This window comes from Fundulus heteroclitus, chromosome 10 (assembly GCF_011125445.2).
Source record: "Fundulus heteroclitus isolate FHET01 chromosome 10, MU-UCD_Fhet_4.1, whole genome shotgun sequence".
Taxonomy (NCBI): Eukaryota; Metazoa; Chordata; class Actinopteri; order Cyprinodontiformes; family Fundulidae; genus Fundulus; species Fundulus heteroclitus.
In genome coordinates, this window is record NC_046370.1 from 31,216,553 (window position 1) to 31,243,890 (window position 27,338).

The window sequence follows — 27,338 nt, forward strand, 5'->3', positions numbered from 1 at the left end:
CACAAACACCTACCGACCTGCACAGAGCTCTGTCGATATGATGCACCTCATTTTTGGGTAAAGGTGGGAGTGACATAGTCCAAAAGACTGCAGCTGGGATAAAAATTAATGGTGGTTCTAATAAGTATTGACTCAGGAGGGCCAACAAACGCACGTCACACTTTTTATGATTTTCAGTTGTAAACAATGTTACAACAGTGTTATTATTCCCCTTCTAGCTTACATTTACACACTACTTTGTGTCAGTATATCACACTTAATCCTAGTAAAATACATTCAGGTTTTTGGTTGTAATGTGACAATGTGTAAAGAAAACAGCGTGAGGTGGTTTGCAGGGTACTGTACAGCTGGATGTGTGCAAATCCAAAAGGCTCCACATGCAAAAGGTTTTAATAAATCCCCACATGACTCCTTTGGTAATACCTGTGAAACTTTTCTTCCGCTTTGAATCTCCTGTAGACAAAACCAAGAACAAGATTTCTCCAGAGGATACATTAGCTACATATGCATCAGCTAGGCAGTGATTGCAGCCTGTCTTTCACTGTGCTGGGAATAAAATCAATGAAGGTGTAACAGCTCGTCTTTTTGCAGCTACGCTCCTTATATTCATCTCATCCCTTCTGTTATCAAGATTGATGCTGTGAAGATCAAACTGGCCACGGATGAAAAGAGCGGCATCAACAAAGAAACATGAGAGACCACACTCAAATAGATTTTTTTTTTGTGCACATATGGGTTTGTAGATACTGATAAAATGCAGCATTAAGAAAAGTCATATTTACATGCAAAGGAATTCTAACTTGTACACAGAAGCAATACAAAAACACACAAAAAAATTATACATTCAGATTTACTTTCAGGTTTGAGGCCAGTATTTTACATTTTTGTATAGAAGAGAGAGAGACCAAAAGCAAAGATATGTAAATGTGTCACCTGTGCCTCTTTTAAAATACTTGATTAATAATTTACCAAATGACTTCATCCACTTGTTCTGATGAACATGGGTATTGAGTTTTATTTTTTCCTTTTAATTTCTTGCTTCTTTGTGGGGTTAAAAATACATTTGTCATTTGTTTTTGGATCAATTAAAAGATGTCACCTTGTGGAGCAGCTATTGCTTGGCATCTTAATAAGTTTCAAAGTTAACCTGAAAATGAATTCTTACTTTAACTATTTTTTGACAATATGTTGTTTGTTGTGGTTGTTTTAGAAGAATATTTTTGCAGATGAGTATAGTCTATGATAATGACTTTTTGATAAAGAAAATTAAAACATTCTTTTTTTATCTCCCACCATGAAGTACAACAAATTTAAAAAGAAAAGTTTCCAATTAGACTGCAAACAACAGCTTTTGCAGGCCACCTACTTAAAGCGAGCTATGGGCAATCTTAAAAGATACCCACAGTTTAGGCAAGGCAAATTTATTTATATAGCACATTTCAGTACAAAGACGATGCAAAGTGCTTTACATGATTAAAATATAGGAAAATAAAATAGAATAAAAGCAAGTTGGAATAAATGTAGAAACAAAATAAAACACGGAAGAATAGAAACTAAAAGCAAATATTAAAAACAGTTGGACTACAAAGTTGAACTAATGATGTTTCAGTAAAACAGTTTAACTAGAACAGTTGAAGGCAATCCTAAACAAATATGTTTTTAATCTTGATTTAAATGAAGTCAGGCTTTCAGCCCTTTTACAGTTTTCTGGAAGTTTGTTCCAGATCAGTGGAGCATAGGAACTAAATGCTGCTTCTACGTGTTTGGTTCTGGTTCTAGGTATGCAGAGTAGGCTGGAGGGTTGATACACTGATAACAAGTCTGTGATGTATTTAGATGCTAATCCAATCAGGGATTTATAGATGAACAGAAGTATTTTAAAGTCTATTCTCTGAGATACAGGGAGCCAGTGGAAGGACTTTAGAACTGGGGTGATGTGCTCTACTTTCTTAGTCTTAGTGAGGACGCGGGCAGCAGCGTTCTGGATCAGCTGCAGCTGTCTGATCCACTTTTTAGGAAGACCTGTGAAAACACCGTTGCAGTAATCAATTCTACTAAAAATACACACATGGATTAGTTTTTCCAGATCCTGCTTAGACATTAGTCCTTTAATCCCAGAAATGTTCTTTAGGCGATAGAAGGCTGACCTTGTAATTGTCTTTAGATGCTTTTGGAGGTTCAGGTCTGAGTCCATCACTACTCCCAGATTTCAGGCCTGATCCGTGGTTTCTAGCTGAAGCAGCTGGAGCTGTGTGCTAACTTCTGATCTCTCCTCTATTGGTCCAAAAAGTATTACTCATTTGTTAGTCGTGTAGATATTTTGTAGGTACTCAACCCCTTAAATACCCCCAATAAATACCCTAAAGTACCGTGTAAACAGTAAACACACATTGGTACCCCAGAGGTATCTCTGGTGTATATATACACCCTGCAGTCATATTTCAGTTTTCAATGTTTGTGTCTAGGCTTTCTGCAGTGAGAGGTCATTAATTACTTATATTAGGATCAGAGGTAAAGTTGTGTTATAGGTGCAAGAGAGAGCAATCACTTTGAACATGACTAGAAGTTTACATTTTAAAGGGTTGGTTTGGATATTTTTAAGGGAGGCTCTGTAAAGTTGTTATCAGTAATAGTTCCCTTACCTAACGTAGAAATATGCAATTTTCACCTTAAGCTTGTGGGAAAAGGAAATAAATCCTGGAAGTGGTGAAAATCTAACAACCTATAGATATGTGCTGTACAAAAACGCCTAATCAAATGATTTACCGGTCCCAGTTGTCTCAAATAACTGACACCTGGCAAGCCCAGGATAATCCATTTTTGGTTGAGTTATGGCAGATTACCAGTCACTTGGATCTGGTGAATTGATCCTGAAGCTCAGCTAATGTTAACTAAACATAGGAACACATGTTCCTTGTACAGAGGACTATAAAAGTGCTCAAACCCTACGGTAATTTAAATCACTTTAAAAAAACCTATTTGTTGCCTTTTAATATTAATGTATGAGTTTGTAGTCCAACTTGTCTTATATCTTAACTTGCTGCTACTATTCCACTGCAATGTGCTTTTCTCTGTAATGTGTTTTTTGGTGTGTTTGTTTGATCATGTATAGCACTTTCAATCGTCTTGTTACTGAAAAGTGTGTTATAAATACATTTGCCATGCCTCACATGTTGTTTGGCTGGAAAAAAATAACAAGGCACATAACATGACATCATATATTAGCAATTCAGATGAGTCAGGACTTCTCTATGCATTATATTCAGCTCTGGATCAATTTGCCCAATTCAAACTCTCCAAGAAAAGTATGAACTTATCCTGTTTTGAACCCCCAAAATTAGAAAGTCATTATAGCTGAAATAGGCACAATAAGATCAGCCTTCTGTTATAACATAATTGAAAAGTTGACATGCCTCCATTCCCAATTTTCTTTTAAATATCTTATTTCATTTCCTTGATTCTACTGGAGAAAATGACATACTCTCAATTACTAAGTCTTCCTCCCACAGCAACAACTTCCACGCTAAAGAGAGTTGCAGTCAGCATGATCCGGTGGAGCTTAGGTACAGCTCAGTCACAAATTGGAAAATATTTTAGTTTTCACCAGCAGGGCTAGTAAAACCTAAGATCTACCAATTCACATCATCAGATGATTTGTATGCTTCCCAAATAAAAGTTACTGTCAGGAAAGACACAAACATGTATGGAGGACTGTGCAATCTTTCTCAGATAAGAGTATCCTTTGTCGAATGTATATATAATGTTACAGCAAAATAAAAAAATAAAAAAATCAAGGAAATGCATTTGTGGGATGTAGAGCTGGGTTGAGTATTTGCGTGCCAGTTAAGATTCTCCAACAAGTGGCAATCTTATACCAATCAGAGACCTCCAGAGCTCTGGAGTGGAGCCTTGGTGTGTTGTTTATGTCGAGACTGACCCATGCAACCACAATGGATGACTTTCCACAATAACACACACACATACATACATACATACACACACACACACACACACACACAAACACACACACACACACACACACACACACATATATATATATATATATATATATACAGGGGTGCACATACGTGGTGTACAGGTCCTCATGCACTATCAAAAAATAAATAGATGAAATTTTGTACTGCTCATTTGTGTACCTAAGATTTGAGGATGGACAATCTGTAGTGCAGGATAGGCCTGAGCCATTGCCAAAGTGCCAAAGAAGCAAGCAACATTAAGCAATTACTTTGGTGTTCCTCCACCTCCAAAGAAACGCCAGACTGAGTCTGAAGTACAAAAGAAGCACGTGTTCTTGGAAAAGAGGCTGCAGGAGCTGAGCTGGCTTCAGACGAATGATGAACGCAAAGAGATATGTTGCAAAATATGCTGTGAAAATCCTGGCGGACAAACACAGCGCCTTTTATACAGGCACTAAAAACTTCAGTCATCCAGCTGTTGATGAGCATGCCAAGAGCAGAGATCAGATAATTGATAATGAAACCAGATGCAGCCAGGACCAGATGCTCAGTGGTCCAACTGACAAATGGAATGAAAAACCGAATGAAGAACAGCATCAAGCACTATGTAGTTTTGACCTTTAACAAAGCAAAACATGGACGTCCTTGTGTTCATATGAGGAAGATATTCCACTTCTTTGTCAAATTTGGAAAGTTTTACAATATCGAATGCTTTTCATGGAGACAGGAGACTCTACTAAAAATATGGAGAACGTTACCAGCCATCCAGATTCAAGTGGCAGCAAGCAATGACCCAAACCTGAAACACACCAGCACAGAGCGTTATCATTGTTTCCTAGCCAGCATTATTGTTATTGGAAACATTTTACAGCTCCCCTCCGCCAGGATTCAGCGAGAGAACCTAACTGTTGGTGAATGCAGAGATGAGCTCATGGTTGCTGTTGGACAGTTGGCTTTACTGATGGAGAGTGAGGGCAAGTACAGGAAAGCGACTGGGTCACATGCTGATGTTGCCAAGGACAAAACTGATGTACTTGGAGCTCTAATGCATGAGTTTGAAGACAGATAGGAATCCCTTAAATCACGTGATCAGTTTTCGATTTTTGACCCAACAACTTGGCCTCTTGAAATGGAAGATAGCCACCATTTTGGCAATAAAACCCTCAGTAACATCCTTGATATCTGTTGGAGAAGGCATTCTAAGAGAGTCGATGCGCTTAAAGCGAAAAGTTTTGACTCTCACCTCTCATCTCTCATGCACATCCTTTGATCCAAGTTCACCACAGTGACTTTGACCCAAATCCAGCTGTTGACTTGGGGATGCAAACAGCTAATCGCAGGCTAAAGCAGGGAGAAAAGAGCTGGCCTGGTGCATCCACATCCTCTTCTGTTTGTGAAATAGAAGACAGTGAGACAGAAAGTGTGGATGATGATGATGACATTCTGTAGTATAGCAGATGCTTGAGTGCTTTAAAATAGGAACTCTGGGAAAGGCTTAAAGAGCTGTCATTTCATTTGGTTTTTAGTGTTAGAAAAGCGGATATTTGCTCATTTAGTTTTCAAAGCCTGTTAGAAGAAAGTTTTAAGGCTTTAAAGATCGGACATTTTTTGTACCTCTTCTCTTCATTTTCAGTTGAAATTAAAGTACATGTTACATTACCATCCACACATCCCTCTGTTGTGTTCCCTCTGTGATGTGGGCTCAGGGAAAATGTGTTTAAAAATGTTTACAAATAAACGATCAAAACACATTTAATAAAATTAATTCTCTGATTAGTATTTTTACATTGCTCATGCATCAACCAATTTTTCCCTCTTATCTATATAGAAAGAGTTTGAATGTATTCTGCATGCAGGCTGACCCAATGATAAACAAGGTGAACATAAAGTAAAATACAGAACCTATAAAATGGAACTATTTTGGTCTTCATGCCATAGGAAGTTCAAAAGGTGACCAATGTAGAAGTGAAAAACTGGTCTGAAAGTCAAAAATAGCAGCAGTAGTTGTCATTCAGGTGCTGCTGGGATACAAACAAAGCTGCTTTGCTGTGCCCACGCAATAAAAAAACGAAGGAATGCAGCTTTTGTCATTGTTCTCGCTCTCAAATGATGATGAGCCCAGGATCTGTTTTCACTTCTTTTTCTTCCATTTTTTATATTGCCTCTTCTCTTCTCTTCTCTTCTCTTCTCTTCTCTTCTCTTCTCTTCTCTTCTCTTCTCTTCTCTTCTCTTCTCTTCTTCTCTAGTTTCTTCATTCTGCCAGAGAAACAAGACAGAGCAAAGAGATTACTACAGAAGCTGCAAATCCCTTCAGCACATTTACACGCTCATTCAGAATTTCCGTCGTTTGCAGTGGATGCTATTATTGGAAACGGCGCGCAAGTAAAAATAGCAAAGAAGCAGTTATCGGTTGCTGTGGGTGCTTAGTGAGCTTTTGCACATCTAATTGAATTTCTTATATTAAATACACATGCAGAATTCAAGCCCTGAGAAATCTTTACACCAAAAATAAATAAGAGCAGTAAATGAATGAATAAATAAATAAAAACATTGACCCAGTTACAGCAGCAATAAAGGAATAAAATTGTTTATTTCTGCACAACTTGCACAGTCACTTTAGCTTAACTACATCTGCTTAGGATGAAATATTTTTCTGATATGGAAAGGTAACTTTTGTCTTCATAGGGGCGTTGACAGATAGGTTTATTTCTGTATTTTAATTCAAAGGTATTTATTATTTGGCAATTACCTCTTGAAGAAGGTTCTATCAGATTTTACACTCTGAGGTGCCTGCATGGGCATTCATTTTCATTTTCTATAATCAACAATTATTACCATAATGGCATTTTTGATGTGACAGACACCCGATGTCACGCAGACACAGGACAATGTTTCCAGACCTTTTTTTCTTGAAATGACTTCATTCCACTAACCAAAAATGCTTCCTGAATAGCTTAAATCGTGCAAATAGCCTTTAGGATCTAATAAGACTCATATCCGGTTCAAAAAGCCAGATTGCAGTTCCCTTACAAACGATGTAGAAGTCTGTGCTGTTGCATGTATGAATCAACTGAACACTCCATCGTTGATACACTCCATCGTTGATACACTCACGCCAGAATAAATACTGTGCAATAAGGCAATGGCATGAGACATTCAAGGTTTAAAAAGGTTACAGTTTCAAAAAATAATCTCCTCATGGTTTGAATACCTCTAGATGGGATGAAAGTAAAAGTGTCGACGTGACCAGAGAGCTCTGCATTTGTATAAGGCATTGAGTAGCACTGTGCTGCCCCTCCCCCACCACATTCTTGAATGCTTTTGCCTTGCTTACAACAAAGCCAACGTCGGCTTTGCTTTAAAAGTGACATATGAAAAACTAAAGAATAGTCACCCATCGTTTTTTTAAGCTAACGCTCTTTTAAAAGTACATCTGGCTAGCTAAGACCTGTGTGTGATAAGCAGATGTGTAGAACGTATTCTCACATATTTCTTAGTAACCAGCTTAGTAACGGGGGGGGGGTCCACTCTTTGTGACTGTATGCCTGTGATTATGTGCTTGTCTCTTTGTCAGGTTGTGATTTGGTTTGCCTCCTCTCCTGGGGCATTTCAGGTCTCCACTATAACACGTTCCCACCCAGATGCCCACACATGCAAACGGAACCACCCGAGAATAGATGCACTCACCACACACATCCTATACTCGCAGGTCCAGGTACTGGTACCCCAGAGGGGTGTCCAGTCCCCAGACCGGGGAGATGACCCTCATCCCCAGGATGGAGGCGAGCAGACTGCCCAAGCCACAAGCTGAGATCAGGGCCGAACTCCGCCTCAACCTGAACAAACCTAGTCCATGCCCCACCGGCCCCAACCTGTTGCCACATCTTGAGAGAGAAAAAGCGACCAGCTCTATGAAAACAAGCCTGAAAGAAGCCCAACAAGCAAAGCACCACACTGTAATACAGAGGCTACTTCTAATCAGTAGTAATATATCCAGTATGGTGTTTATACACACACCAAGATCTTTCCCGCTCCTAAAATCTTTGTCAACGGCTGGAGGTGGGGTGAGGAATAAATATATAGATATCTATCTATCTATCTATCTATCTATCTATCTATCTATCTATCTATCTATCTATCTATCTATCTATCTATCTATCTATCTATCTATCTATCTATCTATCTATCTATCCTACAGCCATCCATCCAGCCATCATCCATCCATCCATCCACCATTCATCTCTATCCACTATCTATCTGATCTATCTATCTATCTATTTACTATCTATCTATCTATCTATCTATCTATCTATCTACTCTATCTATCTATCTTCTGATCTATATGATGATATTAAGTAGATAATGTATAAAATTGTTTGTTGAGAGAGAGGATCGGTATAATTACAGGGATAACCTAAATTTCAGCTGAGTGTTCTTTGGTTTAGGTCCTGCTGCAGCTCCTTTCAGGTTTGATCAGTGGCCATGAACAACTTTTTGAACCAAAAAAAAAAAACAGGACCTTTCAGTGTGTGTAAAATGAGAGCAAGCCTCTCTAAATCTACATGTACATATAGCACGCCTGTCTACGTAAAGACCGCTAAAGTGTCCTTTTCTCTTTCTTCCGTCAGGCGTGGTTCACGGTACGTATATAGTACAATTATATTTCGGCTTGACCCACTTCATTCATGGTGGTCGTTAATATTAATGTTGTAGCTTTTCGGTTTAACTTTCCCCTGCACTTCCTCGGTAAAATCTTCTCCACGTTCCTCGTTCTAGGGCCAATCAGTGAACAGTATTGTGCATCACATTCCAGCCCTACTCAGCTCTGGTCCTGCTACCTTTTGAGAAGGGACGAAAAAAGCCAGACTGGTAGGAAAAAAGAACTGTAATCAAAACGCTTGCAAAGCGGGCGGAGCTGAGTAGAGCCAGGCCAAGTGTAGTACATGGAAAAACAACATCATGGGGTTATCCACTGAAGATATTGGACTTTCTGTGAAATGGTACTATGTGATTCAGAGATATGCTGGACATGTGAGGGGAGTAGAGTTGTTGCATGTTTTACATGACTGAATGACTGTGAATCTGTGGTTTATTATCATTTTCCTTAAAAAAAAAATTCTCCCCAGTTTTAACTTAAACCAGGAAGAATCCCACACTGCTTAATGGCCACAGTTAATTTAAAAATAATACATTTTCTTAATGCAAATTAATTACCAGTCTAGTATGTTTTCTTCAACACAAAATGTGACAAGCACTTGTTTACCATTTCATATCTTTCTAGTTTTTGTCCCTTGTTAGCTGATGTTTCAGGTATGAAACAATTTTAAAGTGATTTTCTACATTATACTTGTAGTTTACTGCAAGAAATGTAGATTTATGATTACAATAAGTAACATCATCTGAGATTGCTTAGTGTTTAATTTTGGTGAGTCCTAATTTGCCATATTTTATAAGTCAACTGTAACAAATAGGCATGGAATCCAAGATAAATGGCAATAAATTGTGTTGTGCTAATAGTTGCTCAGTTCATAGTTCATCATATAATGGTTCTAATGATGTTCGAAGTTTGTAATTATTTTTTTATACAGAAAATAAAGGTAAATATGAGTGTTAGCACTTTTTAAGGTGGTCTTTCTTTCAATGTCTTTTGGTTCAATGGGATGCATTTGTTGCAAATAGAAATGGTCAAGTTATACATTCCCTGTGATAAGGAATTAACATTGTCCAGGGTTGTCAGAGTCAATTATACAGTTTTCATAGAAACTGATAAAGTGACATAAACAATTTTCTTTTTGTTGTATATTAAAAAAACAGAGCTACCAGCTCCCTTCCCTTTTATTCTTTCTCAGCCTGCTCTTCTGAGTAAACAGAAAAGCTTCCCATTCACTATAATGGTTGACAGGCAAATGGCACCAACAGCATCTGGAAGCTGTTAATGCATTAAAAAAATTGCTCAGAGGTAAAGTGCACATGTGTGATATCACACATTGTGCATTAACCCCACACCACAAAGAGTGCCACTAGTTAGTGATGAGGGCCAAATGTCAACATATTTAATAGCTGCTGCCTTTCATTTTAGGAGCCAAACTTGACACATGAAGGGGAATATATATATATATATATATATATATATATATATATATATATATATATATATATATATATATATATATATATATATATATATATATATAGATAGATATATGAGAGATGAAAAATCAAGAGAAAGGAACTGAAATAAACTGGTCAGAGGAGATGGCTTGGTCTTGCATTGTCCTCTGGACTCAATTTTGGAGATGTTAGCCAAGCTGACATCAACCATAGCCAACTCCTCTCACCTCACATATGAGACTGCAGTGCCCTTAAGCAGCTCCATCAACAGCAGACTTCTACACCCACAGTGCAGCATGTAAATATACTGCAGCTTATTCAAACCAACTGCTGTCAGACTGCATATAACCCACAACTTGTAAAGTAGCACTAGGTGATATATTTGCATTACTTCATTTTACTACTATCTCTGCCACCTCTCATCAAGCTGCTATCATGAACAATAGTTTTATTTTATACATATTTTCATGTAGATAATGCAAATAGCTCACTGTATATATTGCACATAGCTTATAGTTTCCTTATATCAATCTATCCATTTTCTAACATGCCTGTGGGGTCACGAGGGGTGCTGGTGCCTATCTCCAGCTGTCAATGGGCGAGATGTGGGGTTCACCCTGGACAGGTCATCAGTCTATCGCAGTTTCCTTAAATCATACATGTCTAAATCTTTTAGTCTTTTCGTTTTTGTCTAATTTTTATACCAGTACTACTGATGGTTTTATTGCAAAACTGTTTATTGTCCATCTGTATGTTGATGTATTGCCACTGTAACAATTGAATTTACCTGATGTGGGCTCGATAAAGTGCAACCAATATAATCTAAATCCAATTCTGTTGGAAGAAGCACATTACATTCTCACTGTCCTGCAAAATTGCTCAAAAGCTGTGGTCAGCTATTGATGGTCTGGACAAAACAGTAAAACAGAAACAATATGTTTTAAAGTAGTTCAGAATCAGAAAACCTATTTATTTGACCATGACTGTGTGCACAATCAAGGAATTTGACTTTGTTTCCAACGCTCACAGTGTACTGACAGTTACATTGTGAGTTAAAGGTGTCAGTTCATATATATAACATGGCACAAAGTTAATGGATCATTTTGTGTCAAGAGTCAAACTCGGCTGACAAATGTGTATAAATGTTTGGGTAATTTATCTGAAGTGATCAAAGTTTCTACACCTATATAGTTCATTGTGAAACACGACACCCACTGTCTTATCGCTGATGTCCAAATAAATCATTAGCAATGTCATACGGTAACCACAGAACTTTCAGTGATTTCTGGATAGGGGTGTACACATTCTCATCTCAGCTCATGAGGCGAGTTGATACTTGGAACAAAACAGGATTTTTGAGAAAAATAAGACCCCTGTTTTTTTGCTTTTTTTTTTTTTTTTTACATAAATAAAGTCACAATGTGTTTTAATGACACTGTAATCAGTATACAATGATTCAGTCCAGATTTGACCAGTAGACTATTACTGTTTACACCAAATAGTTTTTTTCTGTGCTTGTTCATGCCAAGGTTGTCAATGTTCCAGTTTTTGTTACAACAAAGGCTTCATAAATCTCAACCAGTTTTTTTTTAACTCAGAGTTTAGAAATGTCCAGCATGAAAATGACATTTAATTAAACACCGTTAAACTGCCATTGAGTTTCGAAATGATACAAAGCTAGAGATCAGATATCAACTTGAGCATCATCAATGGTAAAACCTTCACATCACATCGATCACAATTGCCATCACAAAATCAATGTGTGCAATGTGACCATTGCAAAGCGCTTGGAAGGCGGCATAATTTCACGTGCTGTCCATGGAAATTTTGATTCGCCATGATTTTATCTGGCTCCTAAGATGAGCTTTCACTGACCTTATTGTCCCCACGATGAATAAAGATCTTTGCGATCAAGATGGAGCTCAGAGAAATTGATGGTGAAAGAGACGAAGCACAGATGAAAATATCTGTTTATGTTGTTAAGATGTGGAACTACGATATCACAATGTCATCTTCATCATTAGCAGCTATTCATATAGCTGTCTATAAATGCTTGTCCTTGTCCTTACTTCAAAATAAGAGTCTCAGACACCGATACAGCAGGAGGTCATGGTTAAATTACTCACCCCAATATCCCTATATCATAATAATACATCTCATCAGACAAAGTCATGCTGAGACAGCCACAAAAAGTGATAGGGCTTAATTTTGATTACAAATTTGTTGAAATATGATTTAAAATCACAAGCTATAAGATGTGCCATAATATCTGGTGACACCCCTATTTACAGATCATTTTTTAGGAGTTTAGGAGTCATGGGGGCTCCAGCAGTAGGAACTATGACCTCACAATATAAAAGATGCGAGTGTAGGTAGAATGTTGTTACCCAAAACTTGCACGCTAAGTCAATGAGCTACCTGTGACCAGATGTGTTATCCTGTAATAGACTGTTGACCATTCTGAGACAGATTCACCTTTTACCTGCTGACCTTTTTTGAAAAGTTCAACAGCATGTAACATAAAAAGGTGGATGGATCATTAAAAGTGTGCATTTATCAGTGAAGTTTCTTTTAAGAAATCATTCCAATTTGCAGTTCATACCTGAATATCTTCATACTAAGACATATTACCTACAGCAAAACGTACCAGTATGGTTAGAGTTATTTTAATAATAAATAGTGTAGAGCTCTGAACTAAGCTCTGTTTTAATGACTAGCAGGGAAAGACGATTAGAGTATCCTGTCAGGTCTGCACATTTAGGTGATGACAATGACTTCAGAGATACAGCTCAGGGAGATTCTGGGCCACTTAGAGATACAATCTAATAAAAATAACTGCGCTTTAGAGACCAATGGCAGGGTCAGAAATTAATGTACTATGATTAAACTGAAGTAGTTCAATGTAATTTTTTTTTTATCATGATCTTGAGAAGTCATCTCAGGGCTGTAAGATCGTAGAGAACCAATTTATGCCAGTTAAATTAACTTTGCCTATTCTGGAAGAAGAGAATGCAATATTCCATCGAGCTGGTCCAAGAAAAGGACACATTCTGTCTCTAAATATGGGATAACTAGACCCAAAATCTTGCTCTCTTCTACCTCAAATATGAAAAAAGTTCTAATTTGAAGTTCCAATTTTGTTTATACAAAGAAATCTGACCTTGCACTGGAGAGCCTATAAAGACCTGGTAAGAAGTAATAACAGTGTTTTAGATTCCTGAGAAATATTGCTATATTTCTGGATCAAATCAGATTTGGTATTTTCAAGAAACCCAGATCCCCACTTTTTTTATTTCCTTATCAAATAGATGCTGTATCAATGTAAGATTCTCTGAATCTTTGCAAAACACCATGGCCCATTTGTCAGATATACTGGTGTGATTACATGAGAAATATTGAACCTTTTTTGATTGTAATGATGATGGACAGGTTAACAAAGAAAGCAAGAGTCCCCAGCCACAAACGGTACCACATAGGACCCCTGTTTTTACATCCCTTGTAACAGAAATACTTTAGAACAATGATGAGAAACAGTGATAAAGAATACTCAGGCCTCAAATCTTATTATAAATCATTTTAATATAGTCCTTGCATTAAACCTGAATTTCATTTTCTTTTTTTATTGTTTGTTTCTTTATTGTTTTAGCTTTTTGGGCTACTTGAATTAAATATGACATAATTTGACTTCCCATACTAAAAAAAACCCACTAAGGTCTTCTGGCTCCAGCCTGCTCTGCATACCTAGAACCAGAACCAAACATGGAGAAGCAGCATTTAGTTCCTATGCTCCAATTATCTGGAACAAACTTCCAGAAAACTGTAAAGATGTGGAAAACCTTAGTTCCTTTAAATCGAGATTATAAACACATTTGTTTAAAATTGCCTTCAACTGTCCTAGTTAACTGAATCACCACTTTTTTGTTCTATTTTCTATCTATATTTTATTCCTACTTGCTTTTATTCTGTTTTATTTTGCTATATTTTAATCATGTAAAGCACTTTGCATTGTCTTTGTACTGAATTGTGCTATATAAATAAATTTGCCTTGCCTTGCCTAAAAAAAAACTAAAGAAACAGTGAGCAGTGCATATTATGCATTGGAGTCATATGATTATAAAATATGAAGTTAGATGATTAGCATAATTACATTACATTACCCGTAATAAGAAACTTCCTCTCAGCAGGAACAGATTGACACACTGTTGTACTTTCAGCCAAGTGTAATACAGAATCAGACTGTATATTGTAAGCCACAAGAAATGTGAGACTTTTACAAGCACCTGCCCCTCACAGCAGGGTGGCACCGCAACAAAGCTAAGCTCTCTCCCTCACATCTTCCTCTTTTTCTGTGGGTCCTCGTGAGGAGTGGTCCACACTGATAGACGGAGCCACCGGTGTCCGAATGGAGTTTGGAGACCCGCCACATATGCAGGCTTCTCCAGCTAAGAACAGCCTGCCTTTTTATAACAACGGAACCTAACCAGCCGACCACCATCGAATAGGCTGTTTGTAACCTTTCATCAGCTTTGCAGGAGAAAAGATAATCAGAAAGGGGCCCACTGCAACCTGTGCAGGCCCTCACACCACACAGGCCGAATGCAGCCCACCGGAGACTTGTGTAAAGCTCACCTAGGCCTGGTTTCCCAAACAACAGCTGTTTCTCCCTGAGCTAGCCGCTTGCCCCTTGCCCCTCACAGCCGGCACAAACCAGCTTTACCCTGGTCCAACTGCTTCCAACTGGACGCCCAAACTCAACCGAACAGACACAAAGGTAAAGGTTTGGCAGAGAAATGAGCAGGGACATTTTAAAACGGTTTACTTTTAATGTGTTTTAACTGTTTTCTTTTGAAGGTTTGACCGATGTAAAAAGACCTAGAGGGTACAGGCTAAGGTCCCACTACCAATTTGAAACCATACCATGTTGATTTTGGGTGTGTTATGACAAACTTTATTTTCAGAAGGGTTTTATACACCGTTTATGTTTTCCGGCCCGCTCCTTACAACAAAATATGGCTTAAAAGTCTTTTAAAGTTAGCGCCCAATGCTGCTAGCATTAACCGCTATTAGCAATAAGTTATTAAGGAGGCAACTGCCCTAGTAAACGTAACTGCGGGGTTTAGGCTTAATACTGGTCTATGTCCAATAGTGCTACGAGCATTATCACACAATTAATAGGTAACATTATTGTTGAATTTATGGTGTTTTGTGTAACTTTAATATTAACCTATCAAGCTAATGGCCACATGACCAACTGTCTGCCACAGCGCCCTCTAGCGCCATCATTTACCTACTTGAGTCTTAATTATTTCCTGGTGAAATGATTACATTAATAGAAATCTGGTGTCCTATATATCCATACGTTAAAATAAAAAGATCTTTTATCACATTGCACCTAAAATATTGCAAGTAATAAAGTATTCTCTTGACTTTTTCACAAGCCCTGAAAACCGCAGTGATAAAAGGTCTTTTATGTATTTATTTTTTTATGTTTACTGTTGCAACACATATCATGGATTTTGGATTTTGAGCGTTCACTATAGCTAAAACATTTTCCAAGTAGGAACTCTGACTATGAAGGATAATAGAGTTCTTTTTTGCGACTTTGCACTTGGGAATTCTGACTTCCAAATACAAATACTTCATAACAGATCACTCACTGGTATAGCATCAGAAAAATAGAGTAGATCTGACAAGAGTGCAAATTATCACTAAAGATACATTTTGAAGTGGAAGCAAGGCAAAGGCATAAAGGCAAAAATCTGAATAAATAGCTTTAGTGATTTGAAAGTATGGGTTAAGAGGAGTGTACATAAACTTGAGGGCAAATACTCAGTCACAAACTTTTTATTCCCATTAGAGTAAAACTTGGAAGATGAAAAATGTCCTCTTTGCTTTATTATTGAAGCCTAAGTTGTGAGCCTGACTCATCCTATTCTTATGTAGCCCAGGGCGTACTTTAAACTTAAAGCTGGCTTCCTGCAGGAAAGCTAAGTCAGCTTTAGAAATTTTTAGCAAGTCAATATTTTTTCGCACTTCTCCGTCTGTAACAACTACACAAATGTGTTTGCTTCTGAACTTCATTCTTACTTTTCTACTTCTATTAGTGCAAGCCATGATGCTTAGGATGAGTGCTAATTATTTTAAAACTGTGGACTAAACATTAAATCCAATTTTAAAGGTTTATAAAAGCAAGACATTTTAAGGAATGCAAGGAAATTATAATAAAGATAGGAAGATCAGTCCGCTTTTGGTTGATATTATTGTGCACCATCACTGCTAAACCATATTATCTTTAAAATCTAACGATAAGATCAAAATGTACCTTTTTTAACCTACTATTTGTGATGACAAGTGTTATGCATACGACCTTGGATCAGCTCTGGACAAACTCACGCTTGTCCATTTGCGACTTAACGAGAAAAAAAAAATTGGGTCACATATGTGAACAGCTGTAAAAACATCAGCTTCATAAGTTATTAATGAGTTTTCTAAACAAATTGGGACATTTAAATCTTGAAGCTTATGTGTTTGTAAAACGCCCAAAGTACTTCTCTGAGTTTGATGCTTGTAATCCTTCACCAAAGGTTAATGTCTGACCAAATAGCCTGTAGAGCTCTCACACTCCTTTTCCTCATTTGCTTTGTTCATGATTGCACGAACGCATAAAATGATGTACGATAAAAGAAAACAACTGCTCTTATCTTTTACTAGTGTACCACCCCATTCACGTGCACACTTACCTCAGTTTGGCTGCTCTTCTCTAAAGACTTGTTTGTACTCTTGCTATTAACTTTGGCTCTTAAAAAAACCCCAAAAAACTTATTTTTATTAATTCCTGATTTTTATTTGAATGTTTCTACTTCTCTCTCTCTCTCCTTGGTTGCTGAAGCAACATTGATTTCAAACAGTGTTTAAATGCTGAAGTTGAGAAATATAACAGGTTCAACATCAGTATAGGAAGACAATATTTCTCACTATCTGCTTGATATTTAGGGGTGTAACCATCATCTCAGCAGTGAGGGGGACATATTTTTTCAGAGGCCTATTGAGTGATTTATTATTCTCTCACTTTCAATCACACCTGTCCTTTGTGGCTAAGGAACCACATAATCAGCAGTGACCCTCTGACATCCACAGGGCAAGTAGCCAGATCATAAGGTGCCAAATGAAAACACTGAACATGAGATATGAGATGTTTGGTAAAAAAAAAAAAAAAAAAAAAAAAAAAAAAACATTCCTGTAAGCCAATTATTGTAATTTTTTGCTTACAAGAATTGTAAGGAAATGGTAATTCCATTAGTAATTAAACATGGCATGGAATGGAGTGACAAGGTAATGGCAATAAGCCCCATAATTAAATTAACTGGCATGAACATTGAAAATGACACAATACTAAAATCCACACTGTAGTCAAATATAATAGATGTGGAAAGTTAATCAAGATCAACAAAAATGGCATGACATTCCTGCTTCTTTTAATAATAATAATAATAATAATAATAATAATAATAATAATAATAATAATAATATCTGGAAATAAATCTGTCCTGATAACTGTCTGGTTCCTCCTTGCAGATAGCTATATTGTACCCAGCAAGTTGCAACCTCTCCTTACTTGTTAAGACCCAGCATAATCTTTCTTTATTGTGGCAATAAACATGTTTTTTAAATGTAGAAAGCCACAGTGAGCACAATTTCTACACATAAATTAAATATGGTTGTATGTATTCTCACCATGAACTAACTACAAAGGGATGTAACACAGCTAACAGTAGTATTTGTGTCAACTAGCTGCACATAGACAGCATTAATATAATAAGCAACCGTGGGGTCCACGGTAACTCTAGAAGATTTACAGAAATATGGATCTCACTCTGAAAATCCTGTCTTTATGGAAGTACGGCAAGAAGAAACTCCTAAGAAGTCTCAATAGCAGTGGGGGATATAGCAAACATGCAGGAGAAGGTGCTCTGGTCAGATGAGACCAAAATTGAACTTTCTCGCCTATCTGTAAATGCCGTAAGCTGTGTAAAATTGATACTTCACCATCATCACGCTGAAACATGGTGATGTTATCATCAATGCTACCACCATGTTTCTTAATTTCTTTATTAGTGTTTCTTAATTTCTGGTGGATGGTGATAAACAGGCAAAAAAAAACTGACGACCACGGTGTAGATCCCCCCTCCAGTAGGACAATGACCCTAAAGCTCAGAGTTACAATGGAATCATTTGGATCAAAGCATGTTAGAATGCCTGAAAAAAATAAATGTTCAGACCTAAATCACATGGATAATTTGTAGCAATCTTTGAAATTTGACAGATGCTCTTTATCTAGTTTGACTAATTTGAGCTGTTTTGCAAAGGGAAAAGAGCAAAAGCTTCGGTCTTTAAATGCTGGTAGAGACATGCAAGAAAAAACCTGTAGCTGTAAATTGCAGCAACTTTTGTAAAAAAAAATTTTTTTTAAATCCTGTCATATCACAATGTCTATTTCTTGTTGATCTTTCACATAACATCTCAATAAAATACATGGAACTTTGTGGCTGCAAAGTGAAAATGTGAAGAACGTCAAAAGGTGTGAATAATTTAGCAAAGCACTGCAGATGTGATGATTATTTGATTTCATGCGATATTTGGTCAAGGCAGAACTGCTCTAGCTGCAGATTGCAGATCCCTGATCTGGTCAGTAAAGTAAAGACTATGAAGTCAACACTAAGAAATCCAACGCTCATAAAAAAACAATAATTTTCCTTTGTGCTGCTAGACTCGACATTAAGAGTACTTTAACATACTACCAACATGCACCTTTTCTATCATCACTTTTCTATTCTTCTCTCCTTTGAATTCCTACTCCTTTGACAATTCATCTCTGTAAACACTAATTACTAATGCCATTTTAGCTCTCTGTAGCTTTAATCGCCATCTATTCAATTACATGTTTGTGCCGGTGTATGCATGAGTACTGGCTCATGGGGGCTCTACCCATGAGCAAGTAAATTGAGCTGCTCCTAAGTGAAATCCGTCCATTAGGCAGATACAAGAAACTGTACAGTATAAAGCTTTATAATCCAGGCTACCTTCACCTCAATTATGCATTTAAACTTGGAACGCAGAGAAGCCCAGTTTTCAATCAAGGACAGTGACAATTTTTTAAAGCTTATCAGTCCAATCAGCAATTCACTTCACCCTCCTCAACTAACTTGCTAATTGTGGCATTTGGCGATGTAAAAACGGAAATAGGCCATGTTATTGATATAAATGACTAATCAATTAAAGTGTATTTCAGACTGCATGGGATAGCTTTATCTCTTAAATGAAAGGACGGCAGGTTTCTCATTGTATGGTCTGTGTGAGGGATCAATGCTCTTTGTCGACGAAATAAAAACGCAACAGAGAAAAAAATAGCAATTGCTAGTTAATCCTCAGATTTGTTACGTTCATCCGATTCCCCAGCCTTAACTAATCAAAGACGTGATCTAGTAATGGAAAGTATCAGGCTTCAGATTTTAATGTTTAATATAAAACTTAGCTGCCTAATATTGGAACAGTCTTGTTTTATCCCTTGAACTTACATTAATGACCAAAAGGCAGCGATGAAAGAAAATGTGTAAGCATCCTGAAATTAACAATTTTGTTTTTTACTGATGAAACGAAATAACAATTGAGAGCTGCTGACTGTGTGTGTGTGTGTGTGCGTGTGTGTGTGTGTGTGTGTGCGTGTGCGAGTGAGTGTACTTGTACTTGCAACTGAGTAAGAACACATTTTTCAAATTTTACTACTCAAAGTGAGGACTTTGATGTAAAGTGAGGACCTTTTTCTGGTTCTCATCTGTGATGAAGGTTATATGTTTCACACCTTTGAGCTTTCAACCTGTTTTCTAGGCAACATGATGGATTTGGAAATGTTTGCCGCCTTTGCGAAATACCATACCCCTGTCACACTATTACGCATCTGCTCTTTCTGTCAAAGGCATTAGAAGATAAAATGTTATTGGAAATTAACGCACCAACATAATTTTACAGTGCATTTAAAGCTGTATCATACACTCTGATCACCCGCCAAACCAGGCAGCCATGTATATTTTGGAAATGTCAAACTATCAAAACTTCAAGAAACTCTCTCACCTGTCATGTACCGCACTCATGGGCACCAACCAACAGCAGCACAAATACACTGGAAAAAGATATATGGCATCTATTTAAGCATATATTGTTGATTCAACATTATTGTTTCATGTACGTAGATAACGTAATTATATTGTGCAGATACCAGATAATATGAAAACTGTTCAATTTAACTTGATTGAAACTCAATGAATCAATTTAAGTTTACTCGCGACAGCAGGTATCCTAAAATTGAAAATGAGACATGAGGTCACAAGTTAAATGAACAAAAATGCACCATCGTTATGTTATCTTGTGTACGGAGAGACAGATGTGACTTCACTATCAAGAGGATGTTTAAGAACTTATCAAAATTAATGCAATAATTTTCTTGAAATATTATGTTATCCTGGTTGCCTATGATGCAGTTTTGGTTCATGTGGGTTGTATGCTTGCTGCACACAAGCATATTCTCCTCACCTGTCTGCTATCCACTGAACTTAACATCACAATATGTAAGCCTAAAGAAGTGAGGGAACAGAATATTTCAGGAGAAATACATTTCACACAACACAGGGGCCTGGATTCAGAATCAAAGTCCAATGATGTCTGTGCTTGTACACTGATCTGATACAGTAAGGAGACACCTTTACGAATCCAGATTTCAGAATGTAACCCAGTAAGGTTACCTATTACTTAAAATCCCTCCCTTTAGTTTTAATTGAACAAATAGTTTTGGGGGGAAGATATTGAGTCATGTTGAAGTGACCAAACAATCTTGATTTAACACAAGGTTGGTGCAACCAACTGAATTAAGTAGATCCAATGCAGATCCAATGCAGGCTTTTTTCTCAGTGCATCACAGCAATGACCAAATAATATTTTTTGATCTCGTGCCACTAGGACTGCAGATAACAATTATGTTTGTAATATAGTATTCTGTAATAGTATAAAAATGCTGTACATTCTGTTATACTTTCATTTCATTTAACTTTGTGAGCTTATTTTAGGAGTAATAGTAAATATTTTGATTCCTTTTTAAAAGAAAAAAACTAAATTTTATTGTTTAAAACGCAATAATATACAGTAGGACAATTGGAGCAAAGAATGGAACTCCAGCTAAAAACAGTTCTATCAACATGTCAAAAGCTCAGCTCTTTCTAGCTGCCTCTGTGGTGAAAATGGTCTTAAGAAGTGCTTGATGATGGTGTGTTTTGGGTATATAAAAGTTAATTTCTGTGTGTTTATCCTCCTCCAGAGGGTGTCTCATTTATGCACTGATCGCTTTGAGGGGCTTAAGCTGCTGACTCTCCGTGGTGATGATGCTAGCAGCATTACAATAATGTTATTCAGCTTTTTAAAAAGTGAAACTTAATCCCAAAAGTCTGTATCCTGTCTTCATAACAGCAGTTTGTTGTGAAAGTGAAGACATGGATTGTCTTGCCTTTCATTCTTTGGTCATTTAGTAATGTCTTATTTATTTACTTGACTGCCTCACAGCTTCCTTGTCCAAAATCATAAGGCGGTCTTCTCTTTTTTTTCCTCTAATTTTGCCAGGCCATCATTAATAAGACTCGTCAAGCACATGAGTGGATCTCAATATGCTGAGGAAGTAAGGGGTCACTGACTGGGAGGGTTTTCCTTTGCTATTTCCTTCGACTACACAGGTTGCAACTTTTTAGCTTGGTTAACAAAACAAACTTGAGCGAGTTTGTGTAGGAATACCACCATTCTGCGATTGCACCGCTCAAGATCACGACATATTGGAGTAGCCCTTACTTTCATTTTGAGCTAATCTTGGTAACAGCATTTGCTCTTCATATTTTGGCTGAAAGGTTTCTTTTTTGGATCCTTATTCCATTCGGTTTTGGATGCTGTGCAGTACGAACTCATTTTGCTGTTACGATTTTGTCGTTTACTGGGGTGACAGTGGTGCAGGAGCTAGGGATTTTGTCCTGTAACTGGGTGGTTGCAAGTTCAAGCCCCTGCTCCAACTGTCTCAACCGATGTCTTTGGCACCCAATTTACCCATTGGTGAGAGCCCGATGGTGCTGATTTATGGTAGCCTCCCGTCTGTCAGTCTGGAGAGCTACAAATGTAGCTCAGTGTTGTCAGCATGTGAGTGAATGAATGAATGTAGCATGAGCCACTTTTGGAGAGTTGTTATGAAACACAGCCAAAGCAACAAGGTGTCTTTATTTATAACAGAAGCTGTGGATTAACATCATAAAAGCTCTAAAGCTGCACTGACTTCGGTCTGACTCTCCCCTTCATTGTCAAGTGTACCTATTGCCTACATTTCTTGGGGCAAATTCCTACAATTCCCACACTTTCTGCCAGAAATGGCAGAACGTATGGTAAATGTGTGATTAGCTAGCTGAATACTTAGAGTCGTTTCTTTTCCAACAGGCTCCCACTGCACAGCTGTCAGTGCGAAAAGGGAGAGACTGTGAGGCCATGTGTCCTTGTCAACTTAATGTTGACAAATGGAGTATAGCTTAAAAAAAGTATGCCTGAACTTGCAAATAAGGTAAATAAAATCATTTGAAAACCACTATTCTATTTCCTTAGGTTATATTAGTCTTAATATAAGCTAGCAATTCAAGTCTTAATTATTTCCTGGAGAAATAATTACATTAATAGCAATAATGATTTTTACTTAGCAAATATTCTTTAAAATGTCATTTCCTCAAATAATGTTTTGGCTGACTAAGATTTGCGTTGTGAATGGATTGAGCATATACCAAATGTTTGTTCTAAATTAGTTAAGCTAATTAAACCTCATTCCATATTCTTTAAAATAAACTTTGGTTCTCTAACTCAGATTTGCAGTGAACCAAGATTCACTGAATCATTCTGATGATAGTTTTCAACTATTTTATTTGGTCTTTTTTGTTATTTTGTGTTTTTTGTTATTTTTGTTCACTAGCCTAGCAGAGAGGATTTGTTGATTGAAATACAGTGTTTATTCAGATAAACATTCCATAGTGGTGTTCTTTGGATGTTCATTTGTTTCTGTTAATAAATTATTATACTATAAGAGAAGCTTTCACTCATTTATTCCATATGTGTGCAGAGTTTGCTGTTAAAAGAATGCCAGAACGCCTCAAATCACCCTTTCAACTAGTGTCCTAAAATCAGTTGTTTGGGCTGAAATTCACTGGACAATACCTAACAGACTGAAACTTATTTATTAACATCAAATAACTTAAAAACGTGTTTAATGGCACAATAGTGTGTATGCAAGTAACGTTGTGCATGACCATTTTATACCCCACATTGTGTGAGAAAGCAGGTTGCTGGGGTGGCTGGCAGGTCTCCTTACTAAGCTGCACAGTGAAGACTCCCCCTCAGATCCTGGAAGGCAAGCTGGTAGATTTCTGCACACGGTAGAATTGGACTCCAGGGGTTTCCAAGTGAACCGCAACTAAAGCGAGCTGGGGATTTTGCTTTAGCTGCGTTCATGGCTTTAAACCAAAATGGTTTAAAACTCCAAGCTGAACTCTAAGCAGTAGACTTCTACTAAAGGGATGATTGGGCTAACTTTTAAAGTGAAGGGGTTGGAAATATAATGAATGCGTGGCATGAATTTGCAGTGAATGTATCTACTGGAGAATTAAAGAGTAGGAAATATTCCAACTAAGTGGAAATACCAGGAAATCTCAAAATCTCATCTCTAATAATGCAGTCTACATCAGATATAGAGATTAGAATATCTGCATATGGATCAGTGTGCATCTGTAGAAACAGTCTTTTGAACAAGGATTAAAGCATTAGCCTGCTTGTACCTAAACTAGAGGTTCCCCCTTTATGGAAAAAGTTTCAAATTGCAATGAAAGAAATACAATTCCTTCATGGAACTGTTCCTTCTCAGTTTTACTGATCGGTGATGTATTGTACGCGTTAACAAGGCATGCTTATAATAAACTGCGGAGGTGTATAGGTTTCTAATTGTAAGAAAATGTTTCTGTTCCTTAATACTAACTTTGATTTGACATTAAGGACTTTGAGGCGGCGCACCTGCTGGGTAAAATGTGAGTTGTGTTGCTCATACAAATAATCAATTAGTCAGTCTGAAACTAATTAAAAGTAGAAACATTTTATCACTGATGAGAATGGTGGAAAACACAATGAAGTTTCCTTCATTAGCCTCTCTTTTTGTTTTTTCCCACACCTGCGGAGCAACTATGCTTCGACTGACATTATTTTCGGGAAAATAATTTTTTCCCCGTTCTCTTCCATATATTCTTGTCTTTGCTGCCCCATGCATTATTTTGTATGAGTATTTTTGTTGTCTTCCACTTGCTTTGTCATGTGCAGGTGGAAGAATATGGTTGAATATCTTCATATCCATCTGTGACAGTTCTTTCTCCAAAAAAAAACAAGGTTGGATGAGTATAGCACCTCAGTCACTTAAATCCCCATTCATTAGCCTGGCCGGCCAGACTAACTTAACACAGTGTGAGTCAGTCTGGTAAGGCTCAATACCCTTTGACCTAAAACTGACGGGACCAATCACAGAGCGGGAGGTGGAACGTTATGATACATCACTCTCAGCGGCAGAAATACCCATAATGCAGCAGCGCTTTTCCGTAACTATAACGGTCAAGATATCTATTTGAGATTGTTGTTGCTTGGTGCCTTGGAAAATTAAGAAAGAGCATGAGAGTACAGTATGTATCCTCAGACTCTTCTTTTAGACAAATGCGGCATAAAATTGTTCAATGGAGAGTTTGCTCGATGGCTTGACATGTTTGGCTGACTACAAATAAAGAAAAAGACAAAACAGAGCGCGTCACTTGGAGTTTTTTTTTGCATCACATCCATAGTTATCCTATTGGTTCTAACCTGTATGGGGACATGAGAGCATATATTCAATAGTTTTATGAAAAGAAAGACAAAGACATTTCCGAGCTGTCAGATGTCCACTGGATGGCAGATTTGGGTCTTTGCTATATTGACTGCACCAATGAATGAACTAAACATTTCGCCGCAAGGCAAGCGTCTCTGCACACAAAACATACAACTTGGTGACAGCTTTCATGAAAACATTTCTTTCAAGTCAGAGGGCAGCATTCCCACTCACATGCCAACACTGCAGGAAGCCACACTATCAGACCATCACCTCCAGAACCATTCATCCATGTTAGGGGTACAGCATGGTGAGTTTTCAAGATTTGAAGATGAAACAGTTTCTCCCTTTACTTACAGCACATGCACCCAGTGATGTCCAGCTTGAGCTCATTGATCTGCAGTCTGATAAATACTGTCACAACATTTTAAGTCAGCATCACTGTCGGTTTTATTTCCTCAGAGAGGAAATCATTCATTTTGTGCTCCCCACTTGCTTGATGTACTTTTTGACAGTTTGCCATGTTTTTTTTTCTTATTGTTGGTTATCTATGTTGATGCTGCTATTTTACCAATAGATGTGATGAAAGGGAAATATTTAAATTTCTTTGATGTACTGTATGTCCATTAAATAGGGACAATGAAAAGGACTACAAGTAAAGTTGCCTTGCTATGCTCCGATGAATAATCGTCATTCTTTATTTATCAGGGTAATTTGATTTACTTCAACCCTGCAGGCTGCTTATCTCTGATCCTCAGGGAATGCAGGTCAATAGATGCAGAAAACATGGGTGGTCCTTATTCCTCTGCAGACAGCTGTGACCAAAGCTGTTTTGCTGAAAGCAGCTGTGGGAGCTATGATTAAGTTTGTTCTAGTCTAAACTGAAACATCGCAGTGGTATTTCTCATTTAGTTGTCCAAAAGGTCTATTGAAGTTTCATGCTATTTTTATCAGCACGTGGGAGATTTCTAAATTAATAATAAAAAAATATATTTTTATTAAATCTATTTGGATTGATCAGCTCTGCATTTTGATCACTTTTATTTTGCAACAGATTTTGAGATATAAGTAGTTAAGTCATTCAAGAAACGTCTGTGAGCGCTTAAAGCAAATACTGTTCTCTTAAATAATTTTTTTTTGAAAGGCATAATGTTTTACGTACAATGGAATTACTATTTTGCACATATTGTGTGCATTGTCATCCGTTTATGGGATGTTTAGACATCATTTTCCCTCAACCTGACAGGGCTTTTATTTTGGACAGTGACAATCTTTCATCACTGTTTGTTTCTGTGCCAGCGGCAATGTGCCCTGTGATCTCAAAGTTCCTCTGAAGGAACAAAGCTTTCTGCACTTGAGAATTTTCCATTACAGTGTTCTTACAAAAGCTTTACAGTAGGCTGTTGTTTCATCTTCCTGCTTTGACTGTTTTGAGTCCAGGGCTGGGTAAATATGTTTTTCAAGTGAGCCATTTTGATTGAGATAAAAATAACTAAAGAGCCTACTTTGAATGAAAACATTAGCAGGTCATGCTACCTGTAACACCAATAATTTCTGTTTTTGTGTGCATGACAGTGTATTCTGTACGAATACAGTGCCTTGTACAAATATCCATTCATTCTTCTCGAACCTTTCTAATCAATTTACGACCCACAATTGCAAAGTCTTTTATTTGAACTTTGTGTGTTTGATTTACTCAAAGAAGTGCATAATTATTCAATTGCAAAAAAAAGGAGTACCCTACTGCAATCGCAGGGTGCTGCCATTTTTCCAATCAATGTTCCTGTTTGTTTTGATATGTGTGATCGCCTGACTATAATTCATGTTGTTCATGACTTGAATAGCAACAAAGAGAATAAATAAATTATTAATTAAATAAAGTCACTCTTGAAATCGCTGGAAGTTGGTCCCAACAGCCGGATGTCAATTTCAACCAGAAGTTGGTCCCGACAGAAATTTAATAACCTTATGTTTAGGTTTCTGATCTACCAATGTTAGGGTCAGGTCTATTGCTCAGGGAAGAGGATAAATAAGCTTTAGGTATTAAATCCACTGACCTTAGGTTAAGATTTTCTTACCGTTTGCTCAGTCTCCACATAATGGCCAAAACTTCCAGCGTGAACATCCGGCAGTGATTGTAAAAATGCCAGATCTCTGCGACCGCAGTAGGGTACCTCTAAAAGAAAAGGTGGTTTTCAAAATAAAAGACCAGAGTATGGTATGCAACTATATTCAGCTCTAAATATCCCTCAATAAAATTCAGTTCCATCCAATTGCTTTCAGAAGTTTCC

The 27,338-nt window shown here is 37.3% G+C and overlaps 1 protein-coding gene across 1 annotated transcript in view; it reads right to left on the reverse strand.

The window, feature by feature from the left end:
- Window positions 1–5,714: 5,714 nt before the first annotated feature.
- LOC105927400 (urotensin-2 receptor-like) overlaps window positions 5,715–27,338 on the reverse strand; it is a 91,853-nt gene continuing 70,229 nt past the window's right edge. The window contains 1 exon segment of the mRNA NM_001310003.1: window positions 5,715–6,233. The gene's annotated coding sequence lies outside the window, so the exon portion shown is untranslated.